We start from the raw sequence: 23,253 nt of genomic DNA on the forward strand, positions 1-23,253 counted from the left end.
GCGGTAGGGCACAACATTATCTGTGCATTTTGAATGTTAAATATGACAAAAGAACTCTTTTGATGATAGTATTAGGTCCGCTATAATATAAAACCTCTTTGATTCCTTAAACGCTTTTAGCGGTTTCTTCTTAGTTTTCGTGATGTATCCCGGATATTTTACCTATCATCTTTTGGCAAACTATATTGATGAGAGTTTAAGCGATGACAGAAATCGCTTTAAAGTAAAGATATGGGAAATTGACGAATGTCTCTCAAAGAGCCAGGAAAATAGGGACATATTGAAAATGTAATCTTCTTTACCAAAAATTTAAGGTATAACATACTAAGTTATATGAATACATAGAAAGTAGTGTTCTGCTACTGTCTGTGCGCATCTGCACAAATATTGCGCATATTAGGTCAGCGAGAGCCAATCAGAGCGACTCTGCATGACGCGACAATCGTGTTTGTCCAATGATCGACATCTTTGTTGTACGCGCAGTAATCTCCTTTGCGGATAGTCCGCTTTGTCTTATGCTAAATTTAAAATAATTCTAGAATTTTATCAATTACCAAACCCTGCCTAAATGCTACACATAATAAATGACTCTATAGAACGTATTCATCTCTTTAAAAAACGACAAACCGAACCTTAAAAAAAAAACAAATAATATCATCTGCATGCTTTGGCAGCACTTCTTAGCCAAATCTATTAAATTTTACATCAACTTGATTTGAATCAATCATCTCAGAAGTAGAAGTACAGAACTTTTATCAAGGTATACCTACGTTGTTAGCCATTAGCCAATTTAACAAATTAATATTCCACATTTTGACTACTATTTGGCGTCTACTAATAAGCCGAAAACTACATTCGATGCCTATCTAAACCATTACAAGATAAACAAAAACCGGTGCATTCAAAATTCTGTGAATCGTTCCTAATCACTTTTGAACCCAATATTCTCGGAATGTCTCGATATGAAATGCAGATATGATTATACAGAGCTAATAATATCCAGAGTAACAAACAAAAATATAATAGTCGCGACAAGGAAAACATGATAGTAGGGTGTTAGCAACGTGTTTAGTGTAGTAGTTCGCACGGCCACCGTCCGCGTCAGCATTTGCTCATGCTATAGGTATTTAGCTCCTGTGCCTCTGTTACTTGGAACTGCCTTCCACGTGCAACCACTACCTACCTACACACACGACGGTATCATTTTCCTCCACACACCCGCTTACAATGACAATATATTTTTCCTTTGTCACCAAACTATGCATTTTGTTATCGGCTGTACCCGAATCCTATTTCAATGGATTTTGGACCTTAATGAAATGAAATAAAACGCTTTTTACATATTTGTGTATGAAATATTTGGCAGCAGTAGTATAAAACATCGTTATCGTCGCATGTGGAACACGTGTGTCTAAACTCTATTTCCGCCCTTCGCTTCCCTTGGGTAAGCCAAGGACAGTAATAAATGTCTTACTTAATTACTGACGTTATAATTAACAAAGAGTTCCTATTTGCTTAAATTAATTGGTAATTGAATTTGAACCTTATTTGCATCTGCATAGAAAGTAAAATTGAAGAGCTAGGAGTTATTAAAAAGTTTTCGCAATGTTGGATACATATTTAGGAACTACACTTAAACATAATTATGCTTGTAAAAAAATTATCTTGTTAGTACATATTGCATTTAATAATCCTTTAAAGACTGCGGTCGCGCACAAAAGTGCAATAATAGAGCCAAGTGGGTTTATTTCTTTTAGGTTAGGTACTTTAATTTTATTAAGGTGGCATCCTATAAATGCTTCATAATTTATAAAACTTAACTATTTTTAAATCCATTTTAAACGTCTAGTTAACACAACAGGTGGTATGAATACTACAGGTGGCTCTATCAAACACAGAAAAAAAACGAATCTCTCCAATTAAAAATGTAATATTTTAAAAACATTATTGAGTCCACTTAAATGCAGAATTCCTATCTGTTTGTGTCATTAATAGCTGGAATATCCATGACATACGAAACCGATGCGATCGTGACGTGAACGCGATAGAAAAAGCTAAAATATAAATAATAATATAATAAATGCATAAACACGCATGGCTCACATTATATTGACGGAAGAGCAAGCATTCCTTGCGACACCTTGTCGACACGTGTAAAGGTGCATCAAATATGTCTACGAGCACTCTAATAAGCGTATGCAGCGCGTGCGCACAATCCGACACTACTCGACGAAAACTAATTTCTTCATTAAATAAAAACAATATCCACCTGGCCTCTTTATAAGAGCTTATTCAATTAATAATTCTGTTAAAATAAAGTGCCGTCAAAATTCCACTGGGCACCTGCACATAATAAATTGTTAAATAACAATTGCTAAGGCAGTGGCTCCCGTTCCGGGGTCAACGAACCTCCACCCCTTCCTACCCACTGTATGATAATTAATTTTATCCACAACGTATAAATAGGCACTTGAACTACACATACGTACCTAATCTGCATCCAAGAGTGTGTTCGTTTGTTTCGTTGGCTAATCTATTGTGCCAAGATGCGATGTTTTGCCAAGCATGTTAATTTCTGTAATTATGTTGTAAGAATACGCGCGGCAGTACTTAATTTTCTTATAATTACAATCCCAAGTTGAGAGATCAAGGAACAAAGACTGCCTTGCATGATTTCTGATTTTTTGTGATAGATACAGTCTCTGATATTGAGAGATTTTTATCTAATATACTATAAAGAAAATAACAACGGCATTGCGCCTGTAACGGGGTCTCACGTGCAGTCGAGTTTCTCTTACAATCATTATAACACAATGAAAATAAAATTAATAACGAAAGTATAAAACAAAATTTCGCTGACTATGTTTATTTCTTACATTATTAAAATATCAATACGTGCCCCAAAATTGACCAAAAAATAATTTTCCAAATTGCTAATTAGTCAAAAAAACTAAAAAGATATTAAAGCCCAAATCGTTTCATGGGAAAACCACAGACCTACCTAACATAATATTAATTTGTGCAACATGACTGCACCCTGTAAACTGTCATACAACATTAATTCAGAAAACAACTATTCATGCATTTATCATGAATTCCTAAGCTATCTATGATGCGATATCTAATTTTCCTGCTTTCATGAATAGAACTCTGTTCGTTTACCTAGGATTGAAATGTGAACCGTGTGATAACAAATCATAAATTTGCAAAATGTTACAATTCAGAAAACCGCACTTAAATGTAAGCTGATGAATGCATCAATGTTAGGTAGTCAAAGTTTGATGCGTGTTTTAAATTCAGGATTAGTCTGAATAATAAATTTGGCAATAAAAAAGTGTTTCTGGAGCTTGTGTTGTAGCGGGCACAGTCGGGCACAGTCGGGCACAGTCGGGCACAGTCGGGCACAGGTCGCAGGCGTCGCGGAGGCGCGGGCCGTGTGTGTTCGCGCCTCTAGGATTAGTTCTCGGCATTCCGGGAATCTCACCCGCGGCCGCCGACGGCACTGATAACATTCTTTGCCCCGCCGCACCACGCCGCACCATATACGTACACATCCCAAAACATTCCCTATTGTATTTATTTTTCGATATAGAACCGTTTCACAGTTTATTTATTCAATTTTCGACATTTTAATTTGGTGAATCCATTTAAACTTCTAGAATTCTTGTAGCGGTGTTCTATAACGGTAGATCTTGTATTGAATACATGAATAAATAAGCCTATGAAATCGGATCATTGTTACTAAATTATCTTCTAACAAGCCGTGGATCGGTCCTATCGGGTGCATGATCGGGCCGCGCGGCATTTTCTAATGCATGCGACTGACCCCGACCGGTACCTATCTACTGAAATGAAGGCTTAATTAATTCTATCATTAATTTACACTTCCCAATATTTAAAAAAAAAAAATATCTAATTAAATCTATTCTAATAACTAGAATTTTAAAGATTCATGAAAAATATTTAAAAAATTCTGATGCAAAAACCAATATTGACTCTTCTTGCTTTGTGGCCTGATATAAAATACTACTTTTAGTTATCAAAATAAATTAACCTTAGAAAAACTAATTGGGATGAAAAAAATCGACTCTACAAAAATTACTATCACCAAAAAAAACTTATCATTACAAAATAGCCTCCTTATTAGAGATTTGCCTAACTTAAAATGTGAGTCTGCTTAGTATTGGTTTATACACAAACATATTGATATGTCTACCTATGAGTAATTTAATAAAATTTGTAAGTTTCATTGAAAACTTCAACATGAAGTTTAAAGTAAGGGTTGCCAAGCAGTCGCTGCTCTTACTTAAACATATTGTTTTCAGCCCCTAAGGCGTCAATTTTAATTTATATCAATTTTAAATATTACAAATTATTATTAGGAATGCAAAACTAACCAAATTAATTCGTTAAAATTAAAATAATGTTAGAAAATGGCAGCAGAGAGCGTTTTCAAAATGAATTTGCGCTTGGGGCGCGGACTCGCTGCGCTCGGGATTCGTGCTCAATTAAATGCACATTTATATTCTCTACTCTTTACACAAAGCACGAACTATATTTTAGTATATTTTTCGTACTATTATCATTTATAAATATTTTTTAAATAGCTGTCGACGTCGCCTATTTTCTCGACGCGCCGCGCGCACCTTCCCGATTTTTATAATATATTATTTTTCATATTCCTGATATGAAATCCAACTTTTTATACACTTAACAAAATAACTGAATTTTAAACTTAAATTTTAATGATTTTTTGTAAATCCTATTCTCATAGAACTTGCGGGTTCGACGATAAACTTACTGTGACGTCGGAAAATTTTCATCAATTTTCCTCGTAAGACGCGCGAATATTTCCAAGCTTTTATTTCAGAAAAGCGACGTATAGACTTGCGCCTACACATCGGCAGCAAAAGGTTCAGGATGAGAAAGTTTTTTTTTAACACTTATGTGTGAGTGCGAGGGCGCAGTGAAGCCGCCGCCCCGCGCCCGCGCCGCCGCCGCCTGGGCGGGCCCCCGCGTGCATGCCTTTACGCGAGTACTACCACACTCATTGCTAATTTTATTGCATAAAGGGGTTCCGTGGGATGTTATTTAGTAAAATAATTTATAAAAACTCAATATTTTTTTCTTTATTCTCAAATAGAAAACTTGGAACAGAAGTAAAGTTCAAAAGCAAATATCTCGCTCCCAAGTGTTGTGTTCTCAATCAATTTGGACTCATGTTAAAGCGCATTTTAATAGCTTTCTAAATATGTAAAACATCCTTGGAAGTAAATTCAGGAAAAATGCTGAAAATTTATCGAAGTCCGGAGGGCGTCGGTCGTAGTGCGAATTATTGTGATTTTTTTTCTATGTGTTCTAAAGGTAGAGTTGAATTAAGGGTAGTCGTTCTGAGGGCGGGTGGCATGCGCGGGGGCGCCCACACCCTAAACATATACAAAATGAATACGTTTTTCGTAAGAAAACTAGGTTTATGGCATAGCGGGTGTACGGTGGTGTGCGTGTAAGAGGCGCGGCGATTGGCCGGCGCGCGGCTGTGTGTGTGCGCGCCCCCGCTCGGCCTCTCACCATACCTACCGCGCGCCGGCGCGCGCGCCGCTCACCACATCCACGCCGCGCACACCGACACACACATACACACTCTGGCGCACTACAACCTGCGCCATATATTAAATCATTTCATGTATTTAAATTTAATAAAATATTTTTTTCTCAAAAATATAAAGTTTTGATAACTTAGTGATTTTATGTGCTAGAATAAAGCTCACTGATATTTTTAACCATAAAATATAATTTATTGATAGAATTTTTAGAACATATATCTAGGTAGGTGTAATTTAGATTATTTTTTATAGTCTGCGCCCCATGGAGACTTAATTATTTTCACATAGGTCTCTCTATGAAATTTGAGATATTTAGCTATTAAACCAATATAATAATACAATATAAGTTTTTTTCAAAGCCGTTTCAAGTTATTAATTTAATTTTCACATCTTTGTGTCGGACATTGAATTTTTTTGTGCACTTCATTCCATGTACAATACTTTAAACTGGTACGAGATTTTAATATAGGTATGAAATTGAAGTTGGAATAATTATAATTAATATTATTGTTAACAAATTAGACCTGGAATTAATTAATTTATAAATTAGTTTAAATGGCAGCTACAAAATAGGGTTAAAATATTAAATTATATAATGATTACTTATCTAATGGATTTAGTAGGTCGCTGTACGAATGTGTAGAGGAGTTCATAAAATAAATGTTTAAGAAACAAATAAAATGACAAATGTGGACAAAATAATACCTGCGGTTGAGAAAATTCCTGATTTAGATATTAAAGAAGAATGAGCTCTATATCACATGTGTTAGGTTTCACATCATAATTAAACATTGTCGGTTGTAAAAATTAAGGTATTACTTACTGAAATTACCAAACATTCCAAAAATTGCAAAATAAATGCTTTTCAATCAATTATAAAATTATTATAGTATTGACTCTACATGCCCATAGGACTCAGAGCCATCATTACTTTTAAACCCCCTTCAATTAAAAATATCAATTACCTACTTTAGAATGCCATGCAGTGCATAAACAGCGTTTATTTTGCGACCGCTTTAAGCGTGCCCTTTAAACTCATTTAAGACGAAATTGAGTCACAAATTAACTAAAAAAGTCATGAAAATTTAACTTGTTCATTAAAAGATGCTATGGCTACTACTTGAGAGGCATGTGCGGTTACTGTGGGTAGATTGCAGCAAACCTCGTTAACAACCTCGTTATGATAAATTGACGTGTCTTCTAAGTTTTTGGAAAAAAAATAAATTAATAATCAGATTCTCTTGAAGGAAGCTAAATCTCCTCAAACTTTCCTTTCTCACTACATCCCCCACTGCCCCCCACTTTCCATCACATCTATGCAATGAGAGTTTAATGGTTTTAACATCAAAAATAATTATTTTATCTGGATAAATTGAATATTCCGTTGTTTCTAAAACCACAACCCTTGTGAAAACACAGCATTAATCTAAATTACTTAACGAAGGCGTAGATTTTAACATGAAGATCATAAGAATAATCTCTTTAATCATGTATGCAGAAGTTTCATGCGCCTATCTGATGCAGTCTATCTACTGTTAAACGAAATTCGCCCAAAATAAATCTCTGTAACAGTTTAAATGCCCTTTCATGAATACCCTCGCTTACCTACATTGAACTAAATCTGCTTTTATCCACATTACCATCTTCAAATTAACCCACATCCCTTGAACTATTTCGGCTGGTGCTAGTTCAATGGATTGTCCATTAGATATCACGCCAATTTACGAGTAGCTGCACATATGAATTAGTAATCTAGTTCCTTCAAATGTATTTCTTAATGTGGAATTGCCAAATATTTGAAACAAATCAATTGTTGGTTATACCTGATGGTCCTTTGCTGAGGCAAACATCCTAATCTTTGTAAACTGATGTTCATATAAAACCCTAGATTTGTTTAGAAAAAAATGACTTTTTATCTAGGAACCGAAAAAAAATTACATGGATTCTGGAGCTTACTATACAAATGCGCATTATACAAGAGGTGGTAAATCTAAGTTTAGTAAGTTAAGTAATCTAAGTAAGTTATGTATTTTCGTTATGAGCGATTTCTTTCTTTATTAGCGCTTGTAAAAATCTCACTTTCCTTGTATCAAAGCTTCGAACAGTTCTTGCAATTGTACGTATGTTCAGGGAGGAACCTACAACTGCTCCTTGAAACAACATATTTCAATTGTGGAAGTGTGATAGCGCACTATACATTGTAGAGCTCTTATTTTTTGAAGAGAAAGGCCTCAGAAGTATTTACTTCTTATTAGGAATATACTTGAAAACATGGACTATTTATAGAGTTCGCCTCAGTCTAACCCGGAATTTTGGATCCGTTATTTTTCTATTAAGTTTTTGCTTCCTCTTAAGGTGATGTCAGTATCTGTGGACCATTTTGTTCTAGGTTTATAGGAGTTTAAGGGACTATAGTTTACTAGTCGGTATGAGACCTGGCTTCGGCTCTACCTCATATTTTTTTTATGTTTATTGTTAGAACCTTTCAAAGTTTTCGGGAGGAAAGGCACTTTAATCTTCCATCCCTTGAGTGGTTTTTTACATCATATGACTTCATTAATCTTAGTTTTTATGACTCAGCGGTCTGCATGAGTCATCTAAGAATAATTTTTACGATGTTCATGAACCTTTGCAAACCGTCACTTCTAATGCATTAATGCAATGAGTAAGCTGCATTGATTATTAATATTATCGTAGACAACGTATATAAAGTCAGCTGTGGGCAAAACACACAGCTTTTTGTACGCGATTCTGACTTCTTGAGGATATCTCATTAAGTAGCTGTGAGTTTTCCATGCATTTTTCTGACTTTTGCTTTACTGATACTAATTTATATAAATAATCGATGTGAGCGCGCAAACAATACGTTTATTGTTTGTAAAAGAAAGTAACTAAGTATAGTCTCGGATCTGAACGTATAATAACCGGATTACAGATGGTAACACCAATATTTTGCAAATGAAAACGTGTCGATAGTGGCGCGAGACGCGCGTGGGTTTTCCTTTGATTTTCTCAAAGAGCGCGTCACTCGCGACACCTGCGCACACAGCGGCGGCGCTTGCGCAGCTGTCACTACGTCATCACGTAATTCAATTATTGTAATCGATTAATTGCAAACTGTCTGCCGGCGGCCCGCGGCCACTGTTTCTGGAGCACGGATCGGGGGCCAGAATGGCCGCCGTCTGCACATCCTTGCGACGATCCACAAACATTGAATCAAATATATATATATCTCAAATACACATTGAATGCAAGACTGTTCAACTACATGACATTTTGTTTTTGTTTCAGGTATACTGAAACGCTTTTCATCGCGGGAAACTCGCCTGAAACATGGTGAGTACCTACATAGTTAATACAAGTATAGTAATTACCATGTCAGCAAAAGAAACTTCAGTTTACTGACAACCGATCAAAAATCATACACAGACCGATTGAAAAAACATGGCAGAATTTTCTTTACATTCAAAACGAAACACAATCTTATCGATTGTATCGTTTAATCGATTTAAATACGTTTGTATCCAACGTGTCGCGTATTAGTAGATCAGTTTAAATCGTTCGAGTGTCTACTAATTATGCGCACTCGAAATAGGTCGGTGATAATTGTGATGCGTGCTCGCTCACGGCACAAACGTCGCGGTCATCATTGTTAGCTGCCACCTCGACGAATTAAAGCGGCCGACGAGACCGCACGATTACAAGTACTACGACAATACTACGAACCCTTAAGTACCTTACTTAAGTACATACACCGAATGAAGAAGTTACAACGAATTACTTCACATTTACATTTCCACAGTGATGTTTTTCGATTTTTTCTCTGTATGTGCGAGTTTCCTCTCGAGTTTCTCGAATGTCAAACATTCATGAAAATACTCGACATCCGGGTCAACATTTTCGTGACATTCGTCGCATCCGGGTGAAATTATTCATTCGTGACTCATATAGAGACCTCTTTACAACTGACACTCAGAGTTAAGTAATAAGTATTATCTATAGAAAATAAACATTCCATTTTGGTGTTTGTACAAAAGCAATAAGGTTGGTATTTGTCTGATAGTTGGCAAACATTTAATAATTTTCATTAGGACCACCGCCTAACATCCGGTTGAAACAATTTTCGTGAGTGAAGATGCTAGTTACCGTTCGCCCTTATCATATTTTGTTTAAATTGTAACAACTCCAATAGATAACACTAAAAAATATTGGATTGAACAGAGATTTCGGTTCCCGTATCTATAGGTAGCAACGATAGTGTTTATATACGCCACTTACCGGAGTTACCGGTTAGAAGTAGGTTTCACGATATAGATAATAATAGAAATGTTCAAGTCGGATGTTAAACGGTATTTCATTAAAACCACTGGACACTTAATGTGACTTACAATTTTTAATTCGTGAATCCGTTGGAACAGTTGATCTGGACTGCTAAGGAGGATGCACTGCTCGCTATATAGCATTGTAGAGTAAACACAACGGCCTTTGATAATAGAGGTTAAACAGACTGACACAAATTGATTTTTTTATCATAAAAATGTGACGCAATTTCACAAGTCCGTTACTCAATTTATGTGTTATCTGTTACATTAACGTCATTTTGATTGAGATGTAGCGCTGTAACCGCACTCGCTACCGAATTGACGCACAAAATGTGCCCTATTTGGAAAAAAACTGTGTCCGCTTCACATGCAGTACGTTTTCAATGCGCTTAGTGATATTATTTTTAAATAATCTTTGCCTGGTCTCTGCCACCCTTGTTCATCCTTACCTAAGTTAGAAAGTTCGAACTAACAGCATCCAAATAAATCTGAGATATGTATTCTTTGCAATTCACAATATTCTAATTACTATTTACCTTTAAAAAAATACGTATTTTTCCTTTGCGATAGGGACTATCAAAATTTTGAAAAACAACAAACAATCGTACACCCATCATAGACCACAAATACCTAACTCCTTGGTAACACCAAACAATGTACTCAAACAATTATTAATTAGCGTTATAATAGAATCCATTGACGTATGTTCTTAAAGAATATCAGGAAACAACGGGATGTGGCTGGTATTCCCCCAGTACGGGACGCGATACGCTCAGCTCTTAAACCTCGCGATTTTCCTTTTACGCATATGATAAGAGCGGGATTAACAGCTAAATATATTATAATATAACCCACGATAGCCGAAACCGAAACTGAAATTTTGACTGAGTAATTTGCAGGAGAAACCAATTCGTTTACCTCCATAAAATAACGTCTGGCTGAAGGTGCATTGATATCGTTTGCATATTCAATCAAAGTGTTGACCAAACTTCTGTCTTATTCCGCGATTCTTTAATAAGATCTACTCTCAATCACTTGCACTAAATCTCATACGTTTCAAATTAAATACATACATACATTAGACTAAGCATATCAATAGATTATCCATAATTAGGTGAATTTAGGATAACAGGCTTTGTTGATAAAAGGTAGAGCAGCTCTACCGCGGAAAGTTTCGAAATGATAACCTTGCCTCTAAGAGTAATGGCATTCGTGAAATGGAACAGCTAACAGAGTTAACTGGTTCCTTCTTTTGATGTCTGCCGTCAAACAAATGTCATACAGAACTTCATACATTCCCGCGCTTTCACGTTTAATAGTTGTACGTCTCGCGACACGCACAGGAAGCGCTGCTCCATCCGCAGACGACGCCGCATCGCATGCACATAATCACAATACTTATACTCACCCATTTTTCTGATGACATCAACCAACAAGCTAAGTCCATAGTCCTAAATGACTCAACTAAATACTCTCAGTAACGCTCAGCTTCCGATCACCCAGCGACCTGTTCCAACATCTCATCTGCATTAAACTGGGAATGCTCTCCTTTGAGATACTCCAGCTTCCGTACAAACATGATCAATCGATTTCCATGTTTCCTTCCCATCTTAACATCAGCTTTGAATCTGTCTAGTTTTAGTCGTAAATCAATTTCAAGTGCTTCCGCAATAAATAGGCTGCAATGTTGTAGCGAGCAGCGGGCGGCGGGCGGCAGGAGGCACGGAGTCAACTAGGTGGCCGTTTATTAGTGAAGTACATTACATAGGGGAGCGGACGCCATCGCAACACATCAAAGCACTATCGACTTCCGGCGTAGACGCGGGTTATCGGGCGACCTCCGAAATTCCCGGCAATTAGCTTGCGCGTGCGTCCCTTTCCTCCCGCCCCTACTCGCCACTTCCGCTCGCCCAACCGACACCTTCGAAAGCAAACATTCTTATAAAAATAGATATCGATGTCGTATTTTGTATGTCATGCCTTTGTCTGTGCGATAACGAGTAAACGTTACCAGCCAACCTGCTCGCGCTCAAATCCCTTTGTTTACGATTATAGTTTATTTAACTCTATTTATTTGTTTGACCCAAACTAATAACCATTCAAACGAACATAAACAGTCATAAAGCTACTAATTTATTTTTATATCATTAAGTAATAAAATAAACCATTTAATAATGCATGTATCCATTAAAAGGATGAAGTAGGCAGTTAAAAATATTTTAAAGTATTAACATCATTTTCATGAATTCTCTCTGTTTATAATTCACATCACCCTTTATAGTAGTAACGGAGGACTTTGAACTTTCTTTGTCACCAAACGTACTCGCGCAGCACATTCCGACGCATTGTAGAATTTGTCACTCCTTCATTCAAGTACCATCGCGTAGATAAAGCTATAAACATAAAAATAAACTAGGTGCCTTAACTGGCTGAAGTGATTATCTGAAGAGTGCGGTAGGTACGGTTGCCCACTAAATAAATACGTAGAACATGAATGAACGTTTGGTCGGCGGATCGCGTCGAGCGCGCACTTCCGGCGACATGTAATAAGGACACCACACGATACCGACGATACAATTTCGAAACGGGAGAGTCTAAGGAGGTCACCGGATAAGATTACGGTTAACTGTGTAAACAAACCGTTTACATTGATAACTCGTTAGAATTTCTGCGATGGCGCCTGTGACGTGCCACAATCAATGGATTTCGTTGCTCGATAAGCACCCTCGACGGAAGCGTAGTCGATAAATGATGTCATGAATGGAACCCTTTATTGGCGGGTCAAGTTGGCTACCATTGACAAAACACGTCCGGCCGCAGCCGGGCCTTGGCCGGGAGGTCCTCACCTGGCTGGCGCAAAACTTTATGCGCATCACAGAGAAAAGGATACCAACCTCTTTTTACCTATTTGTATACTTTTCTGAAATTTCTCTCGTCTATTCCTGATAGTGATTCACCTACAATTGGTCCAAAACTATGTACTTTAGAAAAACGTTTTGTAACATTTTTCATCGACACATTTGAACATCATATTACCATCTTACATTAAACGGTTAAACCTTGGCGCATCACTCCGACGTTTTTTGGACAATCACACTAGTAGATTTGCGAATTTCATAGTTAACGTATATTTGAACAGTATTCAGGATGTTGTTATTAGATAACCTAATTTTCATCGTTCTTGAATCAAACGTATTTTTATGTAGCTACTGATTACTTTATGTGATAAAGAGTCGACTTGAAGTCGTATATCTAACTAAGAAAGTAAAAAGGATGAAAAATAGTCCTAAAATACATTAGACTTGCTTTTGTCTTGAGAACTCAGAATCCGTATTATTGAACGACCCACAATAACTGCGTATAAAAAGCGCTGCGACGTAGATAATATAATCCTTTGACGGCCCTTTTCATAGACAATTGCTCGCCCTTCATAATGTTTGAGATGGGGCCCATCAGGCCAATTGATGTCATTTCATGTCATTGAGGTGACAGTCCACTGAGTTTTAAGTGCATTGGGAAGTAGTTTTGCAGATAAGTACATTGCTCATAAACGACCCATCTTGCAAATCATTTTAGACTATTGTTGATCGCGTATGTGCGTATGTTATTACGCAGTGGCATCGGCAGTTCAAAACAATCATTTATACAAAGCTATACGCACTGATTATGTGTCGTCCACACAAATCAAACTGAACCGTGCGAGTCGTATTTTAAGAGTTATCTTTGAATGACGACAGATAGCGTGCAGCGAAGAATGCTACAGATTGAGCGCAGTGCAGGGACATCCAAGTTCGTAATCCGTTTTATCAATTGTGTAGGTAAATGTAGTATATTTTGCAACACGATAAAACCGTTTTAAATACATCGCTGTGTCACATACCTATGAATGAACGTTACTCTCGAATAACGGGCATTGTAGTTTGAATGATACATTATTTGTTAGATGATTCAGCCCGCAGCGATGTCAAAAGTCAACAGGGTCGTGTCCTGCAAGTTTTAGCGGAAATCGTTACCATATTGTACATATGTGTCATTATTTTACATGATCAATGAATCAAAGCTGCATATTATATTAAGTAGAGTAAATGACTCATACAATTATCTACATGTATGGGTATTCATAAGTGGTTTGCTGGACGTAACTTTGGACCAGGCGCCGCATTATTCATGTATGACTAGGATGTTTCATACAATTGCGCAAAATATCAGTAATTGTTGATGTTCTCTTCGGAGCACGAAACACTTGAAACGGAAAAAAAAAGTGAAGCACGACATGATACCTTAGCGTAATCAAATGTGGAACAGATTACATAAAAAAAAAGTTAAATTTTTTAATTAACACTTCATAAGCATTAATAACACAACACCGACGATGTCAGTCGTTATAAATGTTAACAAACGTAAATAATGCAATTGTTTTATGGCACCTGTCAGTGTGCTGCGTGATGCAGTGTGTGAAGAAGTTTACTACTACCGCTTTTTTAATGTGATAATAAAAATGAAAACGCAGTTCATTGACTACCATACAGCGAAATTAATAGAAATAACAAATAACTGTAGCTGTTATTCGACACTACGTTGAAACCTTATCAAGCTTACTATCACGCACGCAACAAATGAATGGGACAGTTGAACTTTTTTCTGTGACATATTTTCTTTATCGACAAAACAAGAGTAAGAATTCATGTTGGAAATATTTAATGGGGTGATAATTCAATTCTATGTGCGTTACATTTTTTAGAGCGTATCCATGTGTGCGTCGCTGGTTGTTAGTGGCTCGTTGGACGCCATCGACGTTTATCGGGCGCCTGCAATCCGCGCTGACCCCGCGATATCCTCGATCTACATTACCCCCCGCCCCGCTCTCCCCCACTTGTCACACACGATTTTAAACCCTTTAATTAACGTCTTAAGGACCAGTTTGGTGCGTAGATCACGGTGGGAGCAGGCGCATGAATGGACAGGCTTGTGAATGAGCGGACTATGTCCCGCGGGCGATAAGCACTATCGTCGGGGCCAGCTGACGGTCCATGTTGACAAACCCTGTTCCACTTTCGTTGCCCGGCTCGACTTAGGTTTATCAATCGAATTAATGCTGGTGTCGCTCTAAACCACTCTATTTAGTTTTCTACGCACAAACGTACTACTCACAAACCGATCTAATTCTGATTCAGATTGAAATGCGATTTTGGATTAAATATCATTCATGCAATGTCATGGGAATAAATTTTATAATAATATCAAAGTACTTGATTATAACAAAAAGCGGGTAAGCTAACTTCCTGCACATTGTTCGCACTAGCTGCGGATACGAGGATCCTTGTTTATTTATGTATATGCAAATATCTTTCTACCTTCACTGAAGTGATTTCATGGGAACATACCTATTAATTAGCTACGCAGAAACGGCCAGTACTCAAACGTCATTGTTTCTTTATCAATACACGGACAAAGAGGCGTAAAAAGGTCGTACGACGCAATCCGTATCGTGTAATATCTGTCTCTATGACATACTAGATGAGCAAAACATTTCAATATTTGTAATCAGTAGATATAAACTGTTATGTATTGTGTACTGTGCCGGACAGTTCAAATAGTTCGCGACGTAATTGAAGAAATTTATAATCGATGAAATTAATTGTAACAATGTGGTACGTTACACAAAGATGCGAGCTATTTAAAAGTCAAATAAATTTGCATTTCGGGTCATTAGGTTCGGAGATTACGAACAGTGGACGATAGCCAAATTTTACTGTTCTTATAATTGTATTAATAGTGGAATGGTAAAAATAAAATAATTGCTTCCAAATAACTTTGTAGCTCATTAATCGTGGTAGGCGACGTTAATGCATTGAGGAGGTCTAACGAGAGGAACATTTACTTTTAGCCTTGTTTCTGTATTGTCTTCCGCAGCTTAATATACTGCTGGCCTATTGTCATTTACTACTCATTTGCAAAGACAATAGTTAACGATCATTAGCGAGATTGCAATCACAGTATTAAGTTTAGTTCACATAAAAAAACATCTTAAGGGCTATATTTATGTAAATGTAATTATGCAAGGAGTTTTAATATCAATCAATACACCTATCTACAGCAATTAAATAATGTTTGTATTAAATGTTCCAAATATATGTGACATCCTTGACACGCAGAAAATAAAAAGATTTTTAAAATATCAAACAAAAAAAACTTAAATTGTCTATTAATAATGACGAAGCCATTTGAATGACAGTTAATCATTATGAATCATATTGGAAACGATGCAGATTTCGTTGCAAACATTTGTCAGTTAAATATTATCTGCTCTTAAGTAAATGAGTCATATTGTTTTTCTGCTTACTTTGATTAGATTCCGCGAACAATAAATTTAAATATCAACTTTACATCGTCTTGATGATTAACTTAGGTACTACTAGTGGCTCTGTGTCATCAAAAGTCAAAGGGGTGAAGTGAGTCAACACTGTGCCTGTATTGTAACACTGAAAACCAATATGTCATCACATAGATCAATATTGATAAGAAAACTAACTAAACCCCGCGGTTTCACCCGCCTTTTTTTGATTCCTTTTGGTAATGCCTGAAGCCTTTATTGGTAAATGGACCAGACAACACGAAGTTTGGTTTCTGAACTCGAACTAATTACAAATCGAAAATAAATTGTTTGGCTACTAATACCTACTACTCTACTTATGAATATATAAGCTTTACCAATAAATAGTATTAAATCATTCATATTGTCAAATTATACTGAAATTTATTTTTACGAAGAACGGTCTGCGGCGTCTTACAGTAATATTGTTCTGATTGTGGAAGCGTGACAGCGCAATACTCGGTGTAGAGCGGCATCTCTCTTCCACGTTGTGTCAAGTCGTGTGTTCAAGTTTAATAAAACTTGTATAAGTAAGCTACTGAAGTTCAATCATTTTAGTACAAGAAACAAATGATCCTGTATTGTATGGTTTGGAGTAGTCTTAATATTAGATCTCTTTCGTTACTATTTTTACATTAACATGTTTACATTTCAGTCTCAACTTCCCTAGTAAGCTATACGAATATCTTTGATTATGTTAAGACACCGATGTATAATTCCTTTATATGAGAACCCTCTGAGACCAAGTCCCCCATGCATTTCAAGGCACCACAAGTAACAGATGTCACAGAATAGATATTTAAAAACTACTTTACTGTTAAAGCAATCGTCAGTTTTAATAACTATACATTTTAAGTGGACGATTAAATTTTAATAGAGCCTTTAATATACAGCGAGCGATCCCATTGGAAATTAAACTATAAACATGAAGAGACACCGCGGGGGTGCATTCGTGCTATTTAGATATATTTTTAAAAGCTTAACCGTCCGGCACTGTCACTTGCGTCTAATGACTAAATAAATCCATAAGCACCGTTTTAGTGTTACAGAAATAATAAGGAAACATTGTTGCATCTACTTATTAAAGCAATCCCCTCGATTTGAAATATTTTATCGAAGCCTCAAAACTTTAAAAGGCGTCGTTATATTGATGCAAGACCGCTTTAGTTCACCCACTTTACCACTAAACGAAATGGCGACTATTTAACACAATTTTATTACCAACATACATTAGAGTGTTTATTTATTTCATTTTATATCGATTACAACCGCTATAAGCGGTAATACTTCCATACGAAGACGATTAACCATAAAAAATGGAAAAATGATCGTTCCCGGGAGTTTGTAGTGGATAACGATGTGTCCATTAAGAATGCTATCTAAAATGCAAATACCGATAATAGTACCGTTTACTTTATCTAACAAAGGAGCACTTTACACGACGACATCTCATATATTTATATTGTAACGTGTCATTACAGAGACGACAGACCTCCTTATTGGGGATCTGGATTCAATTAATAAAACAAAGCAATACTTCAACGTATAGTGCATGAAAGGAAGCGCGCAGTCCTCTGTAACGTTCACCTTATAAAAAGTAGAACTAGTAATTTGATATAATTAGAGAATTCCTTTTCAAGTAAAACACATCGACTAGGCCATGTCTCTCATTAGATTCTATATATGACCGCCAATCACGATGACCGAACTGATAAAATCATAAACAACTGACTGAAGGTAAGGGATGCAGTGATTGTGTTTAAAAGTAAGAATCTGTTTTGTTGAGCTGGGTAGTGGCTAGGTACTGTCCATCTGAACAATATTTAGGACTTCCCACCGAACTACCTCTACATTTCATTTGTAGGTTACTTTATCAGATTTAGAAAATTCGCCTCAATCTGCAGACTATAGGAAAGTAGTGTAGCAAAAATCATCGTTCGAAAAGTACACAATAATACTGAAACTACCTTTCTATTAGAGAGAAGATGTCAGAAAAATGGAAAAGAATCCCTTTGTACCACAAAAGGTTGAAGGTGCGAATAGTTATTGTTGATGGTATTCAGAAATTCTTTCCCATTCACTTAAAAAACAAGATCTGTTCCCAGATGGTGTCAATTTCCTAATCGCACCAACACATAAAAAGATGATTATGCATTTTGGAAATCATTAACATTTTGGAGTAATCAACAAAGATACGCTTTCTGGAATCGAATACAATTATATGACACTTAAGCAGTTTTGTGTTATCGTCTGATAAATGAATTCAATTGAAATTCCATTATGGATTAAAACATCAATCTGATATATTTGTTTCGAGTTCATAAAAAGATTTTTAATTACTTACGTCACCTGGATATTCATTGGAGGTTCATTCATTTATCGAAATTGTGATATTTTTTTAAATAACTTCATGTGTCCTAGGTCTGCCAACCTTCAATCCAGCTGGTCTGTTATGTCAATCTAAATAGAAGTTACCTTAACTCACTCCAAAATGTTTACATTTTGCGCATCACAATTGTTGCCTAGTCAATTAGACAAGATTGTTGTTATTATAAACGAATGGATACTAACAGCTAAGGATTAGGAATGGCGTAAGGTAGGACAGACAAACAGAACCCTAAAGGGTCAGTAATTACAACGGTGGGGAATTCTCACGCGGCGCTGTAACAAAGCGGCCGGGTGCGCGGGCGCACCTGCCGCTCGCACGCGCCGAGCGCCGCGCCCAGCCACCCGCGCGGGCGCAAGCTGCACTCACCTCCTGCATTGTTGCACCGCTAACCCGGGATACGACTTACTTCCACTTTTTGTTGTAATAACACTTAATTATTAATGGCTAAAACGCCAACATTGATGCAAGCTTTAATTATTTCAACAAGCATACATATTTTTTCTTTTCTCTGCTTATTTAACAAGCAAGACTTGAACAAGAATTGTTCTATATATTTTACGGGAGCATTAGCATTTGTTGAAAGTGACAATGACCATAAATCATATGTGGAATAATTTAGCTCCCACAGTCCCGCCGACTGCATCTGAATACACCCACAGCTCTTTAGCTCTGAACTAAAGAGTTCGTAAAACTAACGGAGGCTTTACGTTGGGAACATGTTTTTTAAACTCTCATCTTAGTTCTTTTAAATCCTGTATCACGAAGCTCTCGTAAAATATCATATAACATGTAATCAGATCATCTCTTGGACTGTTATCTTAAAGAACAATCGCTTCAACGGAATCGCGCAGAAAGCAGGTCTATTCCAAAATGCATTTTTTGGCGATGTGTCTTTTTTTCTTGCCTTTATTATACTGTGGATCTGGATCTGGAGCTATTTTTTTTTTAAGATGTTAAGAACCTTCAGATTCTCCGCAACCTTTCTTTGCATTTGATACTTAACTTTTGACTTGATCAGCACGTGAGTCGCAAAGATTCCTAAAAAACATTATGCTTCATGTCGCCTACATTGATGGCTTCAACAGTAACTCTCGAAGCTTGGTACAGAGGAGATGTGGCATAACCATAGGAACAGAACTGGACCACCCAAGCAACGACATATCCCAAGAGCACCTGAGCATACTGAGATGAGCTGCTAATTGACACCTTGAGCCTCTTAACATTAGGAGGCCCAGAGACCTCATATGTAGTTGCAAATTCCAGGAAGCATCCGCATTCCATTAGAACATGTTCTTAATATGTAGCACTTTAATAAAGACCGCTATGAGTCATTTGCGACACTGCACCACATTCATTAACATTCCGGTAAACGTTAGTACCTCTTCAATCGACTTACCGCTTGCTGACCACTGATTGCCTCCATTCGGGTTATTCAATCAACTACTTAATGAGCAAATCAGATTTCTATGTTTTCTGATTCATCAAATTGATGTAATTAACGATTCCGACATCTGTACGGAAATACTTAAGATTTGTAACGTGATTCCGAGAAAATTTTGTAGCTTCCATTTCCGCGTACATCCGGGAGGTGAGTCAAGATATCTGTGATCGGTCATCTTTGATCTACTCCCCTCTGCTAAAGTAAACCGAGCTTTACTTACTCACATTCAAATAATTTTTGGACGATTGTTTAGGATGCTTTCTATAACTGAGCTTGCAATAGTTACTTTGTTGCGATGATGGCGGCTGACATCTTGAAACTTGGATGTTCTAAAGGGCTTTAACATGACGTATAGTTGTTAACTAAGCCCAAAATTGGTCTGAAGTGGACACCTGTTAGAATTTGTTGTAGCGGCTATTTGTCGCAGGCAGGCGCACGCGCAGGCATGCGTACGTGCTGTCCCCCCTCGTGTCAACCCCCCCTCCCCCCACCCCCCCCCCGGCCCCGCTCCAGCCCGCGAGCCCCTCGGCCCCGGCCGTGTCGCGGCGCCCGCTCACCATTCATCGGAATGCAGGGACTGTACTTTGGTACATCTCATTATGAATACTCGCTATTTAGCCGTATTTGGGTTATAGTTTAGTGTAGGTACTCGTTATCTATCGTTTTGAATTCCTTTTCTAAATTGATTTCCCTTTGCATAATATACCTTGATACGTATTATTTATTTCTGTAATTCATAAGCTTGGTAAAGTGCAATTATATAGCCAGTACTGCTTGGGAACGTAGTTCTGACACGACATGACTGATTAGAGAAGTGGTTCTTATCACAGTTTTCGGTAATATTTGGGTCATTTCCATAACCGAAGAAATATATTTTTAAAGTAAATACAAAATGTTATAACAAATTATGTTCCTTAAACCATATAACCCTTTAGTCTGAAGCCATTCACAAATCCATGTACGATTCAACAATTTGACGAAATCTTCTCAACAATATTCAGCGATTGACAGTTACAGTAGCATTGGCTTTAATACAACATTAGAGTTCAGAGTCGAGTGTACGCATTAGGTTAACGTCAGTATCGCGGTGGACGAAATACATTGCTGCCAATGCAGGAAAAAAATGTATGCAGTAGTTGATGTTAGCGGTATTATAGACAGAGTGCCGGTAGTGGGTAGTGGTAGTTCCGTAGCGGAGAACGTTCGGGTGGCGGCGCGCAGGGCACGAGGCATGCTAGGAATGTGCGGCCCTCGGCGCCGGTTTACAAATAGAAGGGCCGCTAGCGCAGACTGCACGTGTGATACATTGCCACGATTAATCTGTTAGCGCTGATGGCTGCGCCCGCGCCGAAGAAACGATGATATCGCACAACAATTATCCATTAACGAGACACAGACCCCCGATTTAATTATATCACGTCGAAAGGATCCGCGTGTGATTGTGTACAAATATATAAGAGTGAATCAGACGTGACAGCCAGCGATCTGAATACTTCCTCTTCGGACAGTTATTTGGAAGCAATGGGAAGCATCAAAGGGCGTGCGAGTTCAGTGGCGTCGATGGAACAAATAGTCGTTGGGAAGTGACTGTCCGGGAAGGGGCGACAGAAAACACGTGAGTGACATCTCGGAGGGTCGTTTGTCGGGCACAAGAAAGCTATCGGCGGCCCTGCGTTCGCTGACCCCGGCCGGACGTCACGCCTGAGAGAAGACGAGTGCAGCTCACCGCCGCCCGCGCCGGCTGCGGTACTGCTCCCGCCTGCCTTCAGCTGACTAGCCCGGATCACATTCAAATAAATTCTTATAAATCATGCAATCAGACGAACCTTAATCGAGCTTAATACGCCATTGTCCTACTCCAAGAGTGTAATCATAATTCAGAAGGGGCCCAAGCGCACTGTTATTGAACTTGTGTGTAGTACTCGTGTACGTGTGACATCCAAACTGTTGCTGCACTTGATGCTATGTAGGTGACTTTCTTGACACTTTCGGACACGGTTGGTGCGGCCACCAGCGACCGATACATGGTGACAAGTGACAAGTGAACATTACTCGTTAAAGACAAACATTTAGGGTGAAATTACTTTAAAAACAATATACAAAGAAATTACGCGCGAAAACTGTCATTGATAGTTCTTCAAGATTTTTTTGGTAAGTCCTAAAATTTTAAAATTATTTGAAAGTAGTGATGATTATTTTTTAACGAACTCCTAGTCTCTAAAAGTGATCCTAATAAATAAAGTAATAATTAAATAAGAAAACCAAGGTTTAATTAAATATAAGTAATACAATTTAATATAATGTTTCAAAATACTAACGATTGTAAAGTTTTCTCAGAACTCTGTTTTTATTCTGAGCCATACAGCCATACTAGATGCTTCAGTCTGGGTAATTCCCAGCACAGTGTTGCCATCTGCGACTTAATCTACCAAGATTTAGGTAAAGCTGTTTACAGCGTTATTTCATGATATCAACTGAATAATGTTCATTTATATTTGATTCCTTGGTGAATCTAATATAAAAAGGACATTAAACTCTACTTTATGTTAATTTTATTCGTTTAGTTAAATAGCTGAGTGAAATATGTATGAAACAAATAATTATTTGTGGTACCAAATTGGTAATAAAATTTCAACAAGCTATTATTTGTAAGGAAATTCAAAATGTCTGTTCAAGAGAAGATGGTGAATTTAGTTTCAAAGAGAAAAAGTTCCGACTCGAAAATATTGCTAGTTCAAATAATAAATAGTCTAGAAATATTTATGTAGGGACGTAGCTGTTTTCAAATATATAAAACAAATGATCATTTTTTTACTTTGTAGGTATGTCCATTACTGATGAAAAATTATAGACTTCGTTTTCTAAAAACCCATTGAATCTACACTATTTAATTATTTTTAAATGTATTTCTTAATAATGTTGTCCCGAGTGGTCTCATACCGTCTTTGTTCTAATTTAGACTATTTATTTGTTAGAATTGTTATGAAACTGTAGATAAAGAACTAAATAAAAAATGTTTTAATTAGATATTTATAAAAGAAGGCTAGAAAGAATGAAATAGCAGCGTTCTTTCACATGGTAATAAATGAACGATTGGCTCCTACATGTGAGGTAAATTGTTGAAA

At 37.2% G+C, this 23,253-nt stretch overlaps 1 protein-coding gene across 5 annotated transcripts in view; it reads left to right on the top strand.

Annotated features, from left to right (window-relative positions):
* The window catches only part of LOC113501269, a 56,425-nt gene that overhangs the window by 21,855 nt on the left and 11,317 nt on the right, over positions 1–23,253 (top strand). For 3 of the 5 annotated variants that reach the window (XM_026882363.1, XM_026882360.1, XM_026882365.1), the window contains exon 2: positions 8,895–8,939. The gene's annotated coding sequence lies outside the window, so the exon portion shown is untranslated. Of the gene's footprint in view, positions 1–8,367; positions 8,387–8,894; positions 8,940–20,671; positions 22,280–23,253 lie in introns of those variants that run through there. The other 2 variants (XM_026882366.1, XM_026882364.1) reach the window with 2 other exon arrangements.

Source organism: Trichoplusia ni, chromosome 15, assembly GCF_003590095.1.
Source record: "Trichoplusia ni isolate ovarian cell line Hi5 chromosome 15, tn1, whole genome shotgun sequence".
NCBI classification, from domain to species: domain Eukaryota; kingdom Metazoa; phylum Arthropoda; class Insecta; order Lepidoptera; family Noctuidae; genus Trichoplusia; species Trichoplusia ni.